The sequence below is a fragment of the Theropithecus gelada genome, chromosome 10 (genome assembly GCF_003255815.1).
Source record: "Theropithecus gelada isolate Dixy chromosome 10, Tgel_1.0, whole genome shotgun sequence".
Taxonomy (NCBI): domain Eukaryota; kingdom Metazoa; phylum Chordata; class Mammalia; order Primates; family Cercopithecidae; genus Theropithecus; species Theropithecus gelada.
This window is the reverse complement of record NC_037678.1, coordinates 68,740,617-68,753,744: the sequence shown is the minus strand read 5'-3', so window position 1 is coordinate 68,753,744 and position 13,128 is coordinate 68,740,617. Positions and strand designations below refer to the sequence as shown.

The 13,128-nt window shown below is 48.4% G+C and overlaps 1 protein-coding gene across 4 annotated transcripts in view; it reads left to right on the top strand.

Moving 5' to 3' along the window:
- Positions 1–4,198: 4,198 nt before the first annotated feature.
- The window catches only part of RALY (RALY heterogeneous nuclear ribonucleoprotein), a 79,292-nt gene continuing 70,362 nt past the window's right edge, over positions 4,199–13,128 (top strand). For all 4 annotated transcript variants that reach the window (XM_025398470.1, XM_025398468.1, XM_025398469.1 and 1 more), the window contains exon 1: positions 4,199–4,723. The gene's annotated coding sequence lies outside the window, so the exon portion shown is untranslated. The remainder of the gene's footprint in view (positions 4,724–13,128) is intronic.

The window sequence follows — 13,128 nt, the reverse complement described above, 5'->3', positions numbered from 1 at the left end:
GTTTTTGATCCATGCCGATGACATGGCAGTGGGAGGCCATTGAAGGTTTTTTTGTTTTGTTTTTCTGTTTTTGAGACAGAGTCTCTGTCTCTCAGGCTGGAATGCAGTGGCATGATCTCTGCTCACTGCACCCTCCACCTCCCAGGTTCAAGTGATTATTCCACCTCAGCCTCCTGAGTAGCTAGGATTACAGGTGCCCTTCACCACGCCTGGTTAATTTTTATATTTTTAGTAGAGATGGGGTTTCACCATGTTGCTCAGGCTGGTCTTGAACTCCTGACCTCAAGTAATCCCCCCACCTCGGCCTCCCAAAGTGCTGGGATTACAGGCATGAGCCACTGTGCCCAGCCCATTAAAGGGTTTTGAGCAGAGAAGGAATGATGAGAGTTGGGCAGTAAGTAATGTATTGGTTGGGGGTGACTCTGGGGTGGGTGTAGTAAAAATCTATTATTCAATCTGCCCCAGACCATGAACTCCATCTTTTGGGAAATGCATCTTTCTCTGACCATACGGTTCCGATGGGGTTGCCATCTCCCTGTACATCCCACTTCCCTATTCACAGTGATTGGTTAGAGAGTGGCACCTGGCTTAAGTTGGGCCAGTCACAGCACCTGGTTTTCCAGCCATAGATGACTGGTACAGGGACGGGGTCTTACCCATGTTGGACCAACCAAAGTTTTTCCCTAAAATTTTGTCCTTCATACCAGAAGCAGAAACCCTCAGTCTCTCTCCGGTAGAGCAGGTGAGAGTTGTGAGTGGTGAGTGCTGCTGCAGCCAGGTGCCTAGCCTTGAGGAGAAAAACTCACATACAGAGGCCAGAAGAGATAAAGGACTGGGAGAAGAGTCCCGGCAACATTGAAGCCTCTGCGCTCACCACTTCTGTGCATTTTCTGGGCCTGGTTCTCCAGCCCTCCCATCAGTTCTGGGAGCTCCCCATTCCTTCCTGATAAATTCATTTGCTGCATCTGTTAACCTGAGTTTATTTATGTTTCGTAATTTGCAACCGAGAACACTGGTGATAACCAGGGGCTTTGAGGCAATTCCAGGAGGGCTACTTCTCACCCCAGTCAGGGAGGAGCCAAGACAGGGTTTATCCTCAAACGCAGAGCAGGAAGGAGATAGTGCTATTCCCACTGGAAAGTGAATTGTCCTGTGAGGCAGGTATCCCTTCCTGCCACTGACTTCCTCCAGAACCATTAAGTAAATATCTATGCCTTTCTGAGCCTCCATTTCCCTATCTGTAAAACAGGACCTGGGAAAGAATGGTGATTCTTAAACTGTATTCTGTAACACCCTGGGATTTTGTGGAGGGATCACTGCTTAAGAAGGGTGGCCTGTGGCTGGGGTGGGGAGGTCTAGCAGGAAGGACTCTGGGTTCCTCTCCCCTACTTCAAGCAAAGCCACCTCCTCTCCCTCATCTGTTTCATGCCTTGCCTTTCTGTGAAAGGTCTTGCGTAAGAAAGGTGGACAGCTTGAGAGGTTTGAAAACCCCTAGATGAGGTGTCTTGGAGGAACTTTCCAATTATAAATAGTTCATGATTTTATGGATTCCAAGAGAAAGCAGGATAACTTTTGTTTTGTTTTGTTTTTGAGGCAGAGTCTCGCTCTGTTACTGAGGTTGGAGTGAAGTGGTGTGATCTTGGCTCGCTGCAACCTCCGCCTCCCGGGTTCAAGCAATTCTCCTGCTTCAGCCCCCTGTGTAGCCCTACATTGGCCATATCACATTTCCTCATCTGTGAAATGGAGGAAAAAAACAGAACTAACCTTGTAGGATTACTAAGGGGATTAAAAATGCAGTCAAACCAAATTACGTTATATTCTTCCAATCTTGACGCTTTATCATTTATTGTCTCCACCTGTTGAACTGTACTCATCTGTTTTAGTTAGGAAATTATGGCTGCAGGTTATAAAAATCACAACTCAAATTACTATAAAAATATATTTGTTCATGTTAAGGTCCAGAGGTGGGTCAAGCTTCAGGAATGGCTGCACCAGTCTCTGGTTCATTTTTTTCTGTAATGTTTTCTGTCTTGCCCTCCTCCGTGCGATGGTTTTGTCTTCTGGCTGGCTTCCCTCATGATGGCTAAAAATAAAAAAAAAATCTGCTGCAACTCTAGATAGGCATCATACCCTATGCCATACTATCCAGAAAGCAAAAGAATGTGGCATCTTCATTCTTCACCTTTATTGGACTAACGACCCTAGGTCCTTAATAATTAGGGAGTAGGATAATATAGTAATTCAGCATGTAGGACCCAAAGTTGGACTCCATCATCAGCTGTGTGACTTTGGGAAAGTTAACCTCTTTGTGCCACAGTTTCCTCAGCTGTACAATGGGGTAAGAACAGTACCTACCACATAGGGGTGTTGTGGGAATTAAATATGCTTGAAAAGCACTTAGCAGACTGCATGGCAATTAGTAAATTCTCACTAAGTGTTAGCTAGTGTTGCCAGCATATTTCCTTAGAAATGTCTCCCTTCTGCTGGATGTGGAGGCTCACGCCTGTAAGGCCAAGGCAGGAGGATCACTTCAGCTCAGGAGTTCAAGACCAGCTTGGACAATATAGTGAACAGCCCAGAGTGATAGCACATGCCTGTAGTTCCAGCTACTAGGGAGGCTGAGGTGGGAGGATTGAGTTTGGGAGGTCGAGGCTGCAGTGAGTCTTGATCATGCCACTGCACTCCAGCCTGGGCAACAGAATAAGACCGTGTCTCAAAAACTGTACAAACATGGCAGGGTGTGAGGTGGCTCACGCCTGTAATCTCAGCACTTTGGGAGGCCAAGGCGGATCCCCTGAGGTCAGGAGTTAGGGCCCAGCTTGGCCAATTTGGTGAAAACCCGTATCCACTAAAAATACAAAAATTAGCCGGGCATGATGGTACACGCCTGTATTCCAGCTACTTGGGAGGCTGAGGCACAAGAATCGCTTTGAACCCAGGAGGCAGAGGTTGCAGAGAGCCGAGATCGTGCCACTGCACTCCAGCCTAGGCGACAGAGCGAGACTCCATCTCAAAAAAACACACAATGAACAGACAAATAAATGACAGAACAAGAAGATAAACTAGAGAACATCTCGAGACAAGGTGTTCAGGGAAGATTTCTTTTGAGGAGGTGATATTAAAGCAGAGTTTAGGGAATAACGTCCGAGGCCTTGCGCTCAGGGTCGTCAACTCTTTAATTTGATTACTCTTCCTTTTGAAGCAGGGCAGGGAGTCATCAAACAACAGAAGGGCAATTATAACTGTTGGTATGGCAAAGCCAGGACTCTGAATTCAAATTCTGCTCCATTCTCAGGAATCCCGTCTGTTAAGCAGGTTCTGGGGAAGCGATGTGAGTCGTGAAATCACAGGTCAGAGCAGGCATCGAGAATATGGTCAGTTCTCAACTTTCAGGGAAGTCCATAGCTGAAGAATGAAGGACAACGGGCCTCTTGTGCTCTCGTTAGGAAGACTGGTTCACTGGAGGCTGGAACACGATTCAAGTGAGAGATCCCGACAGGAGAAATGTGTAGGAGGGAGGACTAGCACCTGGATCAAGTTATAAAACATCTCCTGCATCTTTTTCGGACATCACCCTCAGCGCGGCCTCTTCGCCCAGTCCCAGATTAGGCAGCGAAGAGCGATCCTCACCGTAAGTGCCACGTCCCTTGAAAGCGAAAGGACCAGGAGTTTCTTCCTGCCTCGTCTCTTCCGGATCCCTCCTGCACCGCCCGCAGCCTGCAGGTTTCAACGCCATCTCCAGGCCCCGCCCACCTCAAGCACCACCCCTCAGTCCTTCCTTGGGGCACGCCTCCTTCCGGCACCCGCCCAGAGTAGGCGCCCCTGGGGCCCCTCCTCCCCTCCCTGCTTCCGGGCCCGCCTCCTTCAGGCCCGCTTCTACCTTCCTCCCACTCTAGGCTTCTCTTCAGCCCCGCCTCCCTCCGTCCGTGGCTCCGCTCTCTGGGCGGTTCTCCATTTAGCCCCGCCCACAGCATCTCCTTTCAAGCACTGTCCTGGCTCCCAGCTCTCCATCGCCTGCACGGCCTTCCCTGCCTGTCCGGCGACGCTCTTACCAGGGCCTCATCACCCTCTTAGCTCCGCCCCTACTTCGGCTCCAAACCTGTGCAAGCGACTCTCTCTTCCCGCCCCAGCCCCGCCTCCCCAAGCCGCGTCTCAGTCCCTCCTCCCTTTCAGGCCCCGCCCCGGCCCCGCCTTCCTCCTGTCCCCGCCGAAGCTCTGGACCTTTCCAAAGCCAGGCTGAGAGGGTGGGGAGAGCCCATGCGCTTGAGAAGCCGGGCTGTTTCTGGGCGGGGCTGCAGACTCCTAGTTCTCGTGTCACCGTGTCCTTCCGGGGAGACAGAGAGAAGGGGGAGAGCCCGGGACTAGGGCCGGAGCGGCGGGCGGGGCTGAGCAGCGGGGAGCCGCTCCGGGTGCCCCCACCCCCGCGCGCCTCAGTGGTGCCGGCCGAGGGCAGGGCTCGCGGCTGCGGGGCTCGCGCCGCTGTCAGTGCGGCGGGGCGCGCAAGCGGCGCGGGCGCGGGGCAGCGGAACCCGGAGAAGCTGAGGGGGCGGTAGCGGCGGCGGCGGAGGCGGCGACGACGACGACGACGACGACGACGACTCCCGCGCGTGTGCCCAGCCTCCTCCCGCCGCAGCTGCCCTTTTCCTCCCTCCCTTACGTCCCCGAGTGCGACAGTACCGCCTCCTTCCCAGCCGCGCGGCTTCCTCCAGACCTCTCAGCGCGGGTGAGTGGGGGCTGCGGGCGTCTCCTTAGGGGTGCGGGGAGGGTGTGTGCTTTGTGCCTTTCCGTTCACTCACTTCTTCAGGCAGGCCGCTGCCTATATTTAGAAACTCTTATTTCTGCCCTTCGGGGAGTTCCCGAGAGCCCGAGTAACTCTAGGCCCCCTCCGCCGCTCCTTTCTCCCACTGGGACCCGCCGCCCCGGGTCGCCGGCCCCAGCCCTTAGCGCCCGGTCCCGCTCCCGGCCGCCCTGGCGTTCCCTGCCTGCTCCTTTCCCGCGGGCCAAGTCTGGGCCAGTAGTTGGCTGGGTGGGCCCGCGCCCGCTCGGAAGTTGGAGTCTTTTGTGCTCGTGCCCCGCCCCGCCCGACGAGGGGCGGAGGGAGGGGAACGGAGGCTGCTCCGGGGAGGCCTCGGGCGGGCCCGGCCGCGGCTGCTTCCGGCTCTCCTACCCAGGCTGGGTCTACGGGCTCCCGGAGGCGCGCAGAGCTGGTCCTGTCTCGGCTCCCGCCTCTTCTGGGCTGTTTGCATGCCTTGGGCTCGGAGAGAAACAACAACGGGCCCTCAAACTGGGGCCGTATCCGCGTTTTCCTCAGCCCCCTTGGCGGCCGAGCCTTAGTTTGCCTCTCGGTGACATGGGGGGAAAGGGAAACCCGCCTCGCGGGGTGTTCATGGATTCAGGGAGGGAACTAATATGTGAAAGAAGTGGTTAACACCAACAGGGAGCATTTAATGAGACTTCACCCAGGAACTTCCCAAGCCTTATTTCGTTTAATGCTCACAACGGCCTTGTGGTTTATCCTCATTTACAGAAGCAGAAATCAAGGCGCAGAGGGGTCAAGTAATTTTCTCCGAGTCACAGTAGCCACAGAAGTGCAAAGGAGCGGTGCCAGTACCTGTTATTTATTAATATTTCCTGGTGTGAGCATATATCATCTCTTAGTGCAGAGGGCATTCTTACCTAGCCTTGGGTCACACCATTTAATTAGGGACATAACTCTGGGTTTTCCCTGACTTCTGGGCCGTTGTCCACTATACTATGGATGAAATTCCATTCTGGGGTTACCATAGCTCCAAAGGAAAAGGTTTGGATGAATTCCTTGCTGGTATTGCGACAATTAGAAGTTGATGGATGCAGACTCCAGGACTCAAACACAACTCAAATTCCCGGGGGTTTTGGCTCAAGGAAGCTTTGAGACTGTAAACGGTGGGATCCACCCTTTAGTTTTTGTGTGGCGTGTTCCTCCTCCCAGACCTTGCAGGTTCTCTATGTTTAGATTTATCAATCCTAGTTTGATGGGGGTTAGGGGGAATCGCTCAAGTCATCTGCTTTGAAATAAATATTTCTCCTATTTTCAGATAAGGCCCAGAGTGGTTAAAGTGAACTAAAATTAACTTTGGCAAATGTTCCAGTTTTTCAATGTGATCCGGTTTGAGGGAGTGTCTAAAAATCAGGCAAGGGAGTTTCTGGGCCAGGTCTTGAGGAGTCTCTTGATGTTCACATTAGTTCTTTGGAGTCTGGTAGGTCTGTGGTGCCTGGCCAGGATTCTGGATTTAGGAGTCCTATGTAGGAGTTGAAAGGGGTCCTACCGACCATCTGGTCCACCTTTTTCCATACCTGCCTTTTCCTGCTTCCCTGCTAACTGAACCTTGGAAAGGGGAAGTAAGTTGTCTGAATTCAGATTGCCTTGTCAGAGCGAGAACTGAAATTCCCGGTCTTCTTCCTCCTAATCCAGTAATATTTTTATTTCTCCCATACCTTGCCACTTCTTGTATTTTTTTTTTTTTTTTAGTAGAGATGGGGTTTCACCGTGTTAGCCAGGATGGTCTCGATCTCCTGACCTCGTGATCCGCTCGTCTCGGCCTCCCAAAGTGCTGGGATTACAGGCTTGAGCCAGCCACTTCTTAAAAAGGGCACGAAACCACTTATTCAGGTCTTAAGGTCAGGAATCCTGAGTAATTGGAAATCCCAAGGAAGTTTTATAGTCCCCACCACTTTCTGTGCCTTATGGTTAGTATTAAGAGGAGGCCAGGTTTAAGCACAGGTGTACTAGTTCTCACAAGTCACCACTTCGGTTTTATGTGTTTATGGCTTATATACTCTTCCATAACCATTATGTGGTTTAATTTGTAATCCATTTCTGTGAGGGGGTTTGTAGAGCTTGGTTTATGTCTCTTACTGTGAGGGAATGGAGACATAGCATAGCACTTGCCTTAGATGACAGAATGAGTAAGTAGTGAGGACAAGACACCTCTCTGGAGCAGAGGATTTGATCTGGCATCATAAACTGAGCCACTCATTGTGGCTCTCTGAGCCTCAGTTTCTTTATGTGTAAACTCTCATAGGATTGTTGTGGGGATTATTTAAAAAATGGCTTTGAAAGTGCTTTATAGTGGCAGTAGTAATAGCTAAATTTATTAAGTACTTAACGTGTGCCACCGGCCAATGGACTGAGGACTTTATGGACTATATTACTTAATTTTCAGAGCAACCTGTGAATTAAGTACTATTATTATCCCTGTTTTATAGAAGAAACAGGCTTAGAGAGGTTACATTACCTGCCTCAGGGTCATGTAACTGGTAAGTGGCCAAGGCAGTATTCAGACTGCAGACAGTATAACCTTAAAGCTGGCATGCTTTTTTAAAAAAAAATTGTGGTAAAATATATATAACATAAAATTAACCATTTAACCATTTCAAAGTGTACGTTATGTGACATTAAGTACATTCACATGGTTATGCAACCATCATCACTGTCCATTGTCTTCCCCAGCTGAAATTCTGTACCCATTAAACTAACTCCCCATTCCCTCCTCCCTCCAGCCTCCCGAAAACTATCATTCTACTTTCTATGAATTTGACTACTCTAGGAACCTCATGTAAGTGGAATCATGCAATATTTGTCCTTTTGTGACTGCAAAGCTGGCACACTTAATGTCTTCTTTAGTCTCAGCGTGCATTGTAAATGCAAAATATTAGTCCTCGCCTGTAGCAGAGATGTGACATGCAGCTCCAGAGCAGGAACCCAGGCCTGGTTGTATCTCTGAGTAAGACCTACTTCTCTCCCCCTTCGGTTGAGCTTGCTTATCACCGAAGCCTGTTTTGAATCTCTGCTGGCTCCCTCGGTATCTGCAGAAGAGACCTTATACCCTGTGTTTTTGGAGACGGAGTCTCTGTCGCCCAGGCTGGATTGCGGTGGCACGATCTTGGCTCCCTGCAACCTCAACCTGCTGGGTTCAAGGGATTCTCTTGCCTCAGCCTCCCGAGCAGCTGGAACTACAGGCTTGCACCACCACGCCTGGGTAATTTTTGTATTTTTAATAGAGATGGGGTTTTACCATGTTAGCTAGGCTGGCTTCGAACTCCCGAACCTCAGGTGATCCCCCTGTCTTGGCCCTCCAAAGTACTGGGATTACAGGCATAAGCCACCACACCAAGCTATTACGCCCTTAAAATAGAACCTAGATAACTTCCCACCCTCACCTCGTTTGCAGCTGCCTTTCTGACAGTCTAGGGTTTGGGGATATGGGGCTGCAGTTATCAGGAATAACAGTGCAGTGGCAGCAGCTTGGATCAAAACTACTCAGGATGATTAAGTAGATCACCTTTATGAAATGTTCCCTCTTTCGTCCCCCTCTTTCCATAAAGACACACAGGAGGGATTAGCTTTTGGGTTCTTAGAGGATGTTTATGGATCCTCACTGCTTGCAGTTGGTTAAGATGAAGTTAGATGCTGCATATAGCGTGTCAGAATGTCCTTTTGACCGTCTTCTGTGTTGGTGTATTTAGGGGAGTGGGCTTTTTATGCTTATGAAGATGGTTGGAATTTTGTCCTGATAACAACTGGGGGTTGGGAGAGGTGGTGTCTCAGAGATGGGTAATAGGGTAACAAACACATGATCATGTGTCTGGTCATGTCACACTCTCCTTAAAAATCTGATGGCCCAAACATTGCCTACATATTAAAGTTAAACAAATGTGACCCATGAGGTCAATGTGTTGAATTTATTGGATAGAATCTTGTAGTTGAGGGACCTTATAGTCATTTAGACCAGCTACCTGGCTGATATTTGAATTGGTTACTTGTTGAGACTGTCTTTCATTGGATACCTCATTTTTGGAAAGTTTTTCATTCGCTGAACAATTAGTAAGCATCTGTCAGACCTGGTACTACGCTTAGGGATTTGGGTTCATATAGCCTAGTGGGAAAGATAGGCAAGGAAACAGGCAGTGTGAAAAGTGTTGTGACAGGGACAGGTACCAGGAGAGCACAGAAGAATGATGCCTAACCCAGCACTGGAAGGTCAGGAAAGGCTTCTTTGGAGGAGAAGTTAGTTAAGCCTAGCCCTCAGGAGAAGAACAGACATAAGCCAGGAAAAGAAGAGATCTGGGGAGTCAGGGAGGAGGCAGAGATAAGACTGTTCTAGGTAGAAGGAACAGCAAGTTCAGAAATGGTGATAATAGGTTAAGACTTTTGGCCATTTACCATATCCATTACGTACTATTCTAAGAATTTAATTTGTATTAACTTATTTCTTCCCATAACCATCCTGAAAGTAAGTACTATTATTAATCCCATTCTGTAGTTGAAGAAACGGGCTAAGAAAGCTAAACAAATTTCTCAGGATTATTGGGTGGAGCATAATGCTTGAGGTGGGTGGATGTGGCCAGACAGGAGACTTTCAAGGTAGGCAGAGCAGAAGCCAAGTCAGGAAAGGGCCTTCTTGCCTGTGTTGAGGAGTTTGGACTTCATCCTGAGGTGAGGGGGCCATGATTCGATGTACATTTTGGAAGGATATCTCTGGCTGCCTGTTCAGGAGTGGACTGGAGAGCTAGAGCACTGTGGGCAGAGAGGCCAGTTAGGAGGTTGGCAAGAGGTAATGATGTTTCAAATGAAGGTGGTAGAAGAGCATGTGCAAGAGTGTGTGTAGAGAAAAGATGGAATTGCTGGGCCTGGTGGCTCACGTTTGTAGTCCCAGCACTTTGGGAGGCCAAAGTGGGTGGATCAGCTGAGGTCAGGAGTTTGAGACTAGCCTGGCCAACATGGTGAAACCCCGTCTCTACTAAAAATACAGAAAAAAATTAGCCGGGTGTGGTGGCAGCACCTGTAATCCCACCTACGTGGGAAGCTAAGGCAGGAGAATCACTTGGATCTGGGAAGTGGAGGTTGCAATAAGCTGATATCGAACCACTGCAGTCCAGCCCTGAGTGTGAGACTGTCTCAAAAAAAAAAGAAGAAAAAAAAGAAAAAAGGTGGAATTGAGTCATGAGACACAGATTATTGGTGTGGAGTTAGGTAAGGAAGGAATCAGGATGACATCTGGTTTCTACCTGGTGCAGTTTTGTAAATGGGTGCTGTTTATTGAGGTGGAGACACAGGAGAAGGAGGAACACGTAAGGGAGGGGGTAGGGTTTCTTATACAGGGTCTCCTTACATATGCTTTCGCTTACCTCTAGTTATGGATTCCAGTTCTTTGTGTCAGGTCTGAAAGGGAGAGAGAGTATGGCACAACTGGTCATGTTCCTGGCTAAACTGGATGATGCGAACATTAGTTTAGGAAGAGAGGAGATATTCAATCCTAGACATCCAGGCATGGCACAGCCTGGAAACTACTTACGTTAAGCCGAGAAAAGTTTACATTTTCTCCAGGCTACGTCCTTTGGCACTTTACTTTTCATATATTAGTGTATTCCTCTCTAAGTCGAAGCCACTTCTCTGCTTACTCTCTGCTAGGCACTGGGAAAACAAAGATGAGTAAAACTTATCCTAACGAGCTCATAATCCAGAAGGGCAGAAATCTCAGTAGCTTGGATGCAGCAGTGGCCTGGGGAGAGGGTGGATGGGGCAGGGCAGGGTAGGACAGGATGGAGAGGGACCCGGAAGGGTTTTTATTAGGGATAGGAGTCAGGAGACCCCACTGTGTGTGCCAGTCTTTTTCTCAGTTGGCAAGTGTCTAGGTTTATTCATCCAAATAATGACTAGATGACCCACAAAGTCCCTTCTAGCAATTACATTTTAGGATTCTAGGTGGTGGTTTAGATAATATATCTCTAGGAGAGATGTTTTCTTTCTTCGTCTCCCCCTTCTTAGTTTGGCATTGGTGAGGGGGGAATGGGGGTGGAGATAGCAAGGTTTTCACTTGAGTGTCTTGGTCTTAATTCAATTTTGGCCTCATGCATAAAATGTATAGCTGGAAGGGAGAAAATGACAGCCGTTAACCTGCTTGTCCTGCAACTTCCCCCTCGATACTGTAAGGATAGTTTCAGACCTGTGCTCAGGATGCAGCTCACAGACCCTTAGGAATAGAGACAGTGTGCAGTGGAATAAATAGGAAGTCTAGTCACTAGCCTGAGCATCGTTTGGTCAGTGTGTGGGCTGGACTAAGGCCCTTTTTATAGCCTTGTTTCCTCATAAAATCATCTGGGGAGTCCCTGAAATTCTGTAAAGGTCCAAAGAGTGGGGGTGGGGAGGTAGGGACAGAAAAAGGGTTGGAGGTCCCCCTCTCTCTCACTTCTCCCCTGTCTTCGAATGAATAAGTAGAAGCAGGTATCTGGCCAAGTATTAATGTTTATCATCTTTTGTTTCCACAGCCTTGCCTTAATTTTCTCAGTGTTAGCGTCTTCTGTCATTTCATAATGGCTTTCATGGTAATCAATGTCCTGTACCTCCTGGGAGGAAGGAAGGAAAGATGGGATATTGTCCCTGGGCTCTAGTCTCCATCTCCAGAAGAACCATTTAAGAAATCCACTGTGCCGGGCGCGGTGGCTCACGCCTGTAATCCCTGCACTTTGGGAGGCTGAGGCGGGCGGATCACGAGGTCAGGAGATCGAGACCATCCTGGCTAACACGGTGAAACCCCGTCTCTACTAAAATACAAAAAATTAGCCGGGCGCGGTGGCGGGCGCCTGTAGTCCCAGCTACTCGGGAGGCTGAGGCAGGAGAATGGCGCGAACCCGGGAGGCGGAGCTTGCAGTGAGCCGAGATGGTGCCACTGCACTCCAGCCTGGGCGACAAAGTGAAGACTCCGTCTCAAAAAAAAAAAAAAAGAAATCCACTGCCCCCTGTTGTTTATTCTGGGGTTGGGATAGGGAGTTGTGGCTGAATACTTGGGTTTCCTAGAGGGTACATACTTGAGTTTCCTAGGGAGTGCTCTACTAACTAAAGTGCAAATCTGGCTATCTTCCCAACACACCAGTGAGTTTGACTGGGGAAAACAGCCGTCAGTGGGCTTTTGATGCTTGCCAAACCCATGTTAATTGTAGGTATCTAATACTCTCTGGGATCTCTGTCTTCCTGTCTGTGAAACAAGAGAATTGGACTAGATAATCTTAAGTGATATTTCTACCTTTTTACAGTTTTGTGAAAGTGGCTTGAGAATTTATCTCTGGAAGGAGAAAGGACTTTGCTAAAGTATTGAGAGGATCTCAGAGGGTTAAATTCTGGGTTCACAGACGATACCTTTCAGTATATAAACAGATGGATATTGCTTTTTAGAGTGGACAGCTTGCTGAAAAATTGCTTGTGAGATGAATTTGTCAAGTTGTATGCTGAGCTCCATTATAAACTTGGAGCTGTAGCCTCATGGGACAAACTTGGAGTCTAAGACTATAAAAAAAATTACATTTAAATATGTAGCAAACTTTAAAGTCACATAATAAAGGAAAAAAAAACACTTTAAGATTCTCACACAGTGGTAGTAATGGAAAAACACTAGACCAGAAACTTGAATTTCTTAAGAGCTTTAGCTTATGGAGTATATACCCCACTGAGGTTACCTGCCCCTTGAAGTGCCATCTGTAGAGACTGAATAGTTCTGTTTGTCAAGGTAAGACTCACTGCTTTATTTCAAGTAAATATTCTCTTTTAGAATGCCAGGTTTAGAAGCTTAATGTTATTGGCCAGATTTTCTTCATTCCAGAAACATTTATCTGGTATTTAGCTGTCTCCTGTTTATTTTATTAAGGATTTTAATAAGCTTAGTTAATGGTACTATTTACATGGTGTCTGTTGATCTCTTTGTCTAGTTTCCTTTGAAATTATTTGTGTTAGTGAAAGCAAGCCCAGCAGTAGATTTAAAAGGGTCATTTCCGTAACTTCATTTATCTAGATCTGGGTTTTCTTTGTAAATGTGACCACACTATACTGAGAAGTCAATTTTTTTTTTTTTTTTTTGAGACAGTCTTGCTCTGTCGCCCAGGCTGGAGTGCAGTGGCATGATCTCGGCTCATCGCAAGCTCCACCTCCCGGGTTCACGCCATTCTCCTGCCTTAGCCTCCCGAGTAGCTGGGACTGTAGGCGCCCGCCACCACGCCTGGCTAATTTTTTGTATTTTTAGTAGAGACGGGGTTTCACAGTGTTTGCCAGGATGGTCTGGATCTCCTGACCTCGTGATCCGCCCGCCTGTGCCTCCC